At 45.0% G+C, this 8,252-nt stretch overlaps 1 protein-coding gene across 4 annotated transcripts in view; it reads right to left on the reverse strand.

Annotated features, from left to right (window-relative positions):
• Nucleotides 1–7,546, reverse strand: part of TBL1XR1 (TBL1X/Y related 1) — a 164,880-nt gene extending 157,334 nt beyond the window's left edge. The window contains exon 1 of one of the 4 annotated variants that reach the window (XM_079766446.1): nucleotides 7,017–7,546. The gene's annotated coding sequence lies outside the window, so the exon portion shown is untranslated. The remainder of the gene's footprint in view (nucleotides 1–7,016) is intronic. The other 3 variants (XM_079766447.1, XM_079766445.1, XM_079766444.1) reach the window with 3 other exon arrangements.
• Between the last annotated feature and the right edge of the window lie 706 nt (nucleotides 7,547–8,252).

The following is an 8,252-nucleotide window of genomic DNA, read 5'->3' on the forward strand; positions in this document are numbered from 1 at the left end:
AATTGGTTGAATGAATGAGCAAACTTTTGTTACTATTTCATGTGATCCTCTTAATACATATTACTAGAAGCTAAATCACTTACCCACATAACTAAAACCCAGTTTTAATAAAAACTGATAAAAATTCATTTGCTTAATAGTGAACCCAAGTTAAAATTTAAAATGCTTCCTACCATGCAAGTAGATAAGCAGTAAGAATAAAAACAGTCACTGATTATTTCATTATAATGTTTTATCATTCAGTGTTTAAAAGGACTCAATGCAAAAAAAAAAAAAAAAGTTCTAGTACCACCTTTGTTCTAAGGCAAAATAAAGATATCAAGAAGTAGATTGAAATCTCGTTCCTAAAGAGTAAAAATTCTTCACTGTTTTTGTTTTAAGATAATTTAAAAAGTTAAACATCTTTATCTTTAAAAAAAAGTTTGAGAATACAGAGTACCATTTCATAAGAATTATTCTATTAAGATATTGGAATGACCATCTTTGGCCTGTGCTCCTCATGTTTCTCTTGTTTTTTTTTTTTTTTTTTTTAATCCTACCTCCTGAAAGAAACTTTCACAGCTACAGAGGAAAACAGGTGGCAAACCTCCAGCTTAAACATTCAATACCTACTCTTCCTCATTCATTCTTCAAACTATTCATTGCACACAAATCTTTTCCTTAATCTGAATACTCTTTCTATGTTTACTGTAATTTAATTGTTGATCTTTCAGCATGACCCTTATAGTTTGATTATATCAATTCTGAGTTAAGAATCTAATCCCTCAGAAAGCAGGGTAATATCCAACTCATTTTGTTTGATGCAAATAAAAACCATGCTTTAAAAAACTTAGATTTTAGAACTCTAAACATTAAAAATTTCAGAAGGATATAAACAAATTAGCTGTGTTTTAAATAAATTATGCAGTTTTGTTTGTAACTACTAGTAATACGGCCCAACCTTACCATAAAACCTACTGAAGGGAGATGGTCACAATGACATTCTTCTGGTAAATTAAACCCACTTACACAATATAATAGATACATCCTATACTAAATGTTAAAACATTCATAGCAATGGCTCAAATGGGATTCCAATGTGGTCAGAATGCTGTCACACATACTGAAAGCTAAAAATAAAATCTTATTTAGGCACACCACCAAGAAAATAATAAGCAAAAAAGCCTGAGAGATTAAAAATAAATACATAAAGTCCAAAATCTTAAGTTAAAACAGGCATAAAGATAACCAGATAAACCAACTTAGTGTGACATGATTTCCAACTAGAGTAGGTTTTTCACCAATGTGACTACCATTCTTGAATTAAGAAGACAAAATTATTCATTTTCATTTCACTGTAAGTTTTCTTTTAATTCAAAATTAACAATTAAATGTTGACTATCGTAAACCTAAACCTTGAAGGCCTAATTCAAAAAGAAGTTTCTGCCATATCAACAGGACTGCCATTGTATTTTAGCATTGGCCCTTGTAGAAACAATCCATTTAACATGAAGATGGTATGAGAGAAAGTCAAGAATTCTGCTAACACCCTGGCAAATGTGGCTCAGTTGGCTGAACATTGTCCCACGCACCAAGAGGTTGCAGGTTCTTTCCTGGTCAGGGCACATACCTGGGGTTGCCAGCTCGATTCCCAGTAGGGGGCGTGCAGGAGGCAGCTGATCAATGTTCCTCTCTCCCTCTCCCTTCCTCTCTCTAAAATAATCAATAAAAACAGTCTTTAAAACACTATAAAAGGAAAAAGTCCAAGAAATATGACGTGTAGTTGGGATAATGTGACACATACTCATAAAACAATGAATAATTATGACGTTTGTGATAGTCACTAAATCAATGGAATCTCAGAGAAGAAATATCCTGAGTCAGAATGGCCAGAAAAATCTTCATCGAAGAAGTGGGACTGAAATCAGGCCATCCAGAGGACAAATGGAAGGAACAGCATGCGCAAAAGCAGCAGAGTAATGAGTATGGAAAACTGCAGTATTTGATAGGCAGGCAAGAATCCCAGTTGGAAAGGAGTGGGAAATTAAGCTGAATAGGTAGAATGGAGCCTTAAAAGCCAAACTGAAGCATATGAACGCAATCCAGTTGGCAAAGGGAAGCCATTATGGGTTCTCCAGCAGTGGAAGTGACATGATGAAGTCAGTATTTTAAATAAATTACACTGTCAGTAGTTACAGAAGATAGGATGAAGAAGAAAGGCTGCTCCAAGCAACCTACTAGAAAATTAATGCAATAACCCAGGCTGAAAACCATTCATTCATTCATTCATTCATTCATTCATTCATTTTTTTCACTCACTCACTGAGAAGACAGTAGACTGCTAGTAAGAACACTAGCTATAAAACAGACATGCTGGGCCTAACGCCACTTATCCCCTGAGCCTTGATTTCTCCGCTGTTAAAAACCAGGGTATCACCCACTCAGTTTGTCACAAGTACCTGTCAAAGCATCTGGGTAGTCCTGACTCATAGAACTCCAACAGTAGTTAGCATTATCGCTGAATTAAGAATAGTAAAAAATGGGAAGTGAAAATAAGACAAGGCTCACAGATATTTCAGAGGAACAGAACTTCCAAGTAGAACTGTCTTGACAGCAGCTGAAATATGGAACAAGAATACAGATGAAAGGTCAAGGCTGGAGAAACAATAACCCACTTAAAGTAATCACTCCAATCAAAAAAAGCAGATCCTCGGTACTGCCGAACACGGCATTGAAAAACAAACAATTTTAAAGTTGGAAAATATTTAAAATGGTACAAGTGGATTTAAAAAGTCCAAGCCCAAGTGACAGAATAGCAACAAAGGCATGCAAAAGATGCACCACTGTACCTACACCAACCACCTAACTTGATATTATTAAAATCCAATCTAATTCTTCAAGGTAGGCCTTAATCACAACTTACAGAAATAAATTAAGCCAAATTTATTTCAAATACTTCCACAAGGACCTCAGGAAATAAAGCTGCCAAATGCTTGCTCTGACATTATGCTACCAATGAAAACAAGTAAAAGCAAATAAAATGTAATACAAAGAAGCAAACTTCAAATCCAAACCCATCATCATCATCCCAAACACCTTACATTTCCATGATGCTTACTGTATGTCAAGTACTGTCCTCAGCACCTTACACATACACTTCTTCAATCCTCTGAACTCTACAAAGTGGACTGTCCCCATGAGGAGGAAACTGAGTACAGCAGGAGTTACTCCCCCGAGGTCACATGTAGTGTGGGAGAGTTCCTGAGTTTGAACCCAGGCAGTTGGCCTTGAAGACCTCTGATGGAATCACTATATTACACAAGATACAGATGTTTCTTATTTAAGGAATATGTACTCTGAGGGTACTTTTATTTGCTTTTCCTTCTTAATTATAGGCATGGAACCTCATTTTCTTATTTCTGCAGGCAGTAGTACTTGGAGAGGCCCTTCACCCACGGTCAACCTTAAGGTAGAAAATACAGCAGTTGACAAGATTTCTCTCACTAAACAGTTCTAGAGATTTAAGCACAAGGATGTTTGAATCCCATGAATTTCATTTATCCATGCAATCACTTGACCCTATTAGTAGAGATACACAACTAAAGAATTATAAACCTGATTAGAAACACTAGTTTTTGCAAGGATATCTACAAAAAAGACAAAGCTGGAAAAACTTGGCGCAGCCACAGCCATCTAGAAAGAACACAGATAGGGCGGACTGTAGTGCATCATTTGATCATTTTTGAGGCCTTGGACAAGTGAATTAACTTCTCTGCACTTCTATCTCATAATCCACAAAAAAAGCCCAATACTACCCACCTCAAGATTAGCCTGAGGTATAAATGGCACAGAAAACATCTCTCTCACCTTTCCTAAAGCATAGCCCCAGCAGAGTCTCTTTCCTCTGGCTCTTAACAGGGCAATTCGTTGTATTCAACTAGCCCAATCCCAGAGGTGGTGAACAGGAAACTTCTCCAACAGCTCGCACACAGCTTTGTTAAAATTATTTTTTAATTTTTTTAAATTCAAGTTCCTATTGGTGATAGAGCAGGAGATACCACCATGGTGGTCTCCAAGCTGGACCATACTCTTATTAATTCTTTACTACAGAGCCCTGAGGGCCTACCCCTTCTGTTTTATGGGAATGCATAAATGTCTCCGTTAGCTACTTTCTTTTTTTTTTTTTTTTGCATTTCAGTGACATACTGTAAATGTTATTTGTGAAATGAGTCAAATTCACTTGTATTAGAAAAATACAAAGTCCCAGACATTGTCAATATTTAGCCATCTCTCTCCCCTGACTTACCACCATCCTCGTTTCACTCAATTCTTTTTATATAAATACAGAAACTGAACAAACCCAACAAATTAATTCTATGAACTTCATCAAAATGTGTCCAGTCAGAAATAATGCTGTAGTAAATTGTGGGAGGATTCCTGTCAGCTACTCATTTGACAAAACTGTGCTTATATTTGATTGCAACATATAAACATGTATTTATTCAACAGGTTGCTGTTCAAAAAGTCCATTAGTTCACATATTGTTTCATGAGTAGCCCCTACGTTTCCATGAAGGGTCTACCCCCTTCCTGCACACAGGAAGCAGTTGTTTCTTGTTCTCTTGGTAAGCAAGCATCATGGCATCATGATAAACCTTAATTCGATGTTGAGAACACAAGTAACAGAAAGATTCCTGGGCACATGTAAGAAGTTTATTAAAATGTTTAACACTTCCTTGAAGCACCCAATGCAAAAATACAACCTCCACCAAGGGCCACTTCATTTACAATGTGTCTCCGTCACTTGAATAACCAAATGTCCCTCCATTAACTAATGGTGAGCTAAGCAACAATTTTTAAGCCATTAATGAGTCCCTTAATTAAGTTCCTTAATAGTAAGAAAAACTTTTTCCATATAAATACTGTTTTCACCCCAGTACAGTTTAGTACTTCTCCCCTATGGGTCTGACTCTAACTACTCAAATGGCAAAAAATAGTATTTACAGATTTAAAGGTAGTGATTACATACATCAGACAATGCATGATAAAAGAACTGGAAAATACTATATTCAAAACAAACAGGAAAACCTCAACTTAAGAGCGAGAAATACAAACAACGCATCACCCACCTAACCACGCTCAGCCACATTTCCCATCTGCCGCCCCTCCTCCACAGGTAAATTGCCAACTGTTTCTAGAACCCTCACTGATAATTTCCGAAGCCTGCTTGCCATGAACTCCCCTGATACAACCCAACATACACACCGTCTTCATGGAGACAGAGCTGCTCTATTTCCCTAGACTAGAAACTTAATAAAATGGTGAGAACATGCAGTCCCAAGAAGTCAGGATCACTAAAACACACTAATGTAGCTCTGGTCTGGTTCAACAAGAATGAAAACGAACCACACTGGGATAGCCAACAAGTCACTCACTGCATCTTCCGTGTGTAACCAGGGTATTTACTACAACTTGTTTTAGGCGAGTAGATGAAAACACCACCAGGTGTCTTATGTTTTCCAATGGGATAAAATAGTCTTTAGGAAAAAAAAGGGGGGGGGGGAAGATTATTATTTAATTGCATGGGGGGAGGGGAGGACAAACCATTTAGACTAAAAATAGCCCACCAATTCACCCACCATATTTTATTAACAAGCTTGTTTAGATCAACATAAAAGTTCTTGTTTGGAAAAAAACAAGCAAGCCGAGAGTAAACTTCCCGAAGTCAACTGTAAATCACGTAGGTTCCCAAACTATTCACCTGGGTGCCTGGCACATTCCCTGGTATTATTAAGGAAAACTCCACAGACACTGAGAAAACCTAGTTTTTAACTGGGTTCCAACCCTTGTCACTCACAACCACCAAAATTATTTGACAAGGGTTACTAGACAACCGAACAGGAGCCTGCTTCAAGAGCCATTACCAAGCCCAAATGTTTACAAGACACACACACCACCTTCACAACCTGGATTGCCTCCGGGTCGCCCCTGCAAAGGGATGCCTGTTCCGGCAAACTGGGAACTTCCAAAAAAACACTGAGCACGTTCGCCCAGGCGCTGCTTCCCTCGAGCTGCCGGGGAAGATTCACTATTTCACTTAAGACAAAAGTCCGTTTCTGTTCAAAACCCGACATCGGTTGCAAAGAGGAAGTTACCCAGAAACCACCCCTCACAACGTGGCCTTGCACCCTGTCGCACAATGTGACTCCGCGCCACCCAAAACTTACCAGGAAGCCGGCAACAACTTTGCCAATGCTACACTCCTGAACCCAACTTCAAAGTGACTCAAAAAAAATATATATATATATATACCTCCTTCGGACGGCGAAAAGCTCCAAGTTACCCACCAGCACGTCCTGGATGGAGTGCGGCCGCGCGCCCCTCCCCCGCCGGCGCCCCCGCCCGGGACCCGCGGCCCCAGCAGCCGCCGCCGCCGCCGCCAGCCCCCCGCACGCCGGCCCGGGTCGCCGCGCCGGGGCCGCGGACGCGCCCAAGGAGGGCAGCAGATTCCCATCGCCGCCTGAGCTTGAACAAAATAACATGCACCCGAAAGATCCCCCTCTCCTCTGCTAAAAATAGGCTATAAAGGAGTCGGCCTCATGATGGCTCCTTGATTCAATTTGCTGCAAATTCTTTCCTGAAAGCCTCCCCCCCCACCCCACATACATACACACTAAAAAGGGGGGTGTACATGCACGAAGGCTGGAAGAGGGGGAGAAGGCCGAGGTGCACATTTTCGGGGACAACAACATAATAAGGGTAAGGATCCCCCGAGACCAGGAAAGGGTAGGGGTTGGGCAGGCACGTGAGCATTTCAAAGAAGCCTGAGAGGAAAAAGGGGGGAGGGGAGGGGACACCCTAAATGCCTTCCCCTCCCCCACCCTAGCCCAGGCTGCCCAAAGGGCCAAGTTGAAAAATGCATGTTCCAGTGGCGCCCGTTCCCCCCGCGGCCCCGCGCCCCCCGGCCGCCTCCGCCCGCGCCCCCCTACCCCCGGCCCCGCGGCCGCCCCCGCCCCGGGTCCGGCCCCCAGCGCTTACCTGGAAACGGTGGCCTCCGACGCCGCTCCCCCCTCCCGGGAATGGAGGCACAAGGAAATTCCCCTCCTCGCCGCCGCCGCCTCCAACCACCCCAAAATAACCCCTCCGGGGGGTGAGAGGCAATTATAACCCCGGCGAGCGGAGGGCGCGGGGGATGGGCGCCGGCGGGCGGGGGCGGGGAGCGCGGCGCGGGTCCCCAGGTGGCGAGCGGAGGTGCTCCCGCCGCGGGGGGAGGGGCGGGGGCGCACGCGGCCGGCGGCGGGGGGAGGAGGCGCGCGGGGGAAGGGCGCGAGCTGGGAGAGGAATTGAGGCAGAAGGTAAAAGCTGTTACTAAGGGAAAGAGCCAAACGGTTCGGAGCAGCCAACGGCTCAGACACTCAACACTGGGGAGAGAGGAATGGGGACCAGCCAGGCAAAAATGAGCTCGCGAGGCCCGCGGCGGCGGCGGCGGCGGCCGCGCAGCAAAACAAACCCGAGCGGCCTGCGCCGGGCGGGCGGGCGGGCGCGCGGGGGAGGGGCCGGCGGGGGAGGGGCGCCGCGGAGCTGGAGGCGGCGGCGGCGGCGGCGGCGGCTCTGGGAGGGGGTTGGGGGCTCCGCCGGCCTCGCTCCTCTGCCTCCCGCCCGCCGGGGCGGCGCAGTCTTTTAAAAATACGGAGAGACCGGCTGGCGCTCCGAGGCGCCTCCCGGCACTGGCCGCCCCGCCCCCACCCCCACCCCCACCCCCACCCCCACCCCGCGAGGAGCCCCAGGCGGAGCGGCCCGGGTGGGTGTGGGCCGCGCCGCCCCAGGCCCCGTGGGGGTGGGGAGGCTGGAGCCGCAGCCGGTGGAGCGACGCCGGTTAACTTTGCTGGGGAGGCCGGCCGGGCTCCCGCGTGCTCGGGGGCCGCCTGTTTGTGCCGGGGCCCGGGCGCGCGGCCGCACGCAGGCGGTGGGCATGTGCTGGCGTCATATGGACGTGTGTGTGTGTGTGTGTGTGTGTGTAAAGGTGTGCGCACACCTTTGTGTGCGTAAATACATCTGCTTCTCAGAAGCGTACCTGGGAAGGAGCCCTGTCTGTAATAGGCAGTTTTCAAAATGTAACCCAGAGCAAGGGACCTGTGGTGAAAACACGCACACAAGAAGAGCTTTCTGATACCAAACACAAAGCTTGTAATTGAAGTGTTTATGCCCAAATGGACTGGGAATCGAACATATGCTGGTATTTATCGTCTGGTGTGGGTCTGTTTGAAAGGTTTG

Source organism: Cnephaeus nilssonii, assembly GCF_951640355.1.
Source record: "Cnephaeus nilssonii genome assembly, chromosome: 3".
Classification (NCBI taxonomy): domain Eukaryota; kingdom Metazoa; phylum Chordata; class Mammalia; order Chiroptera; family Vespertilionidae; genus Cnephaeus; species Cnephaeus nilssonii.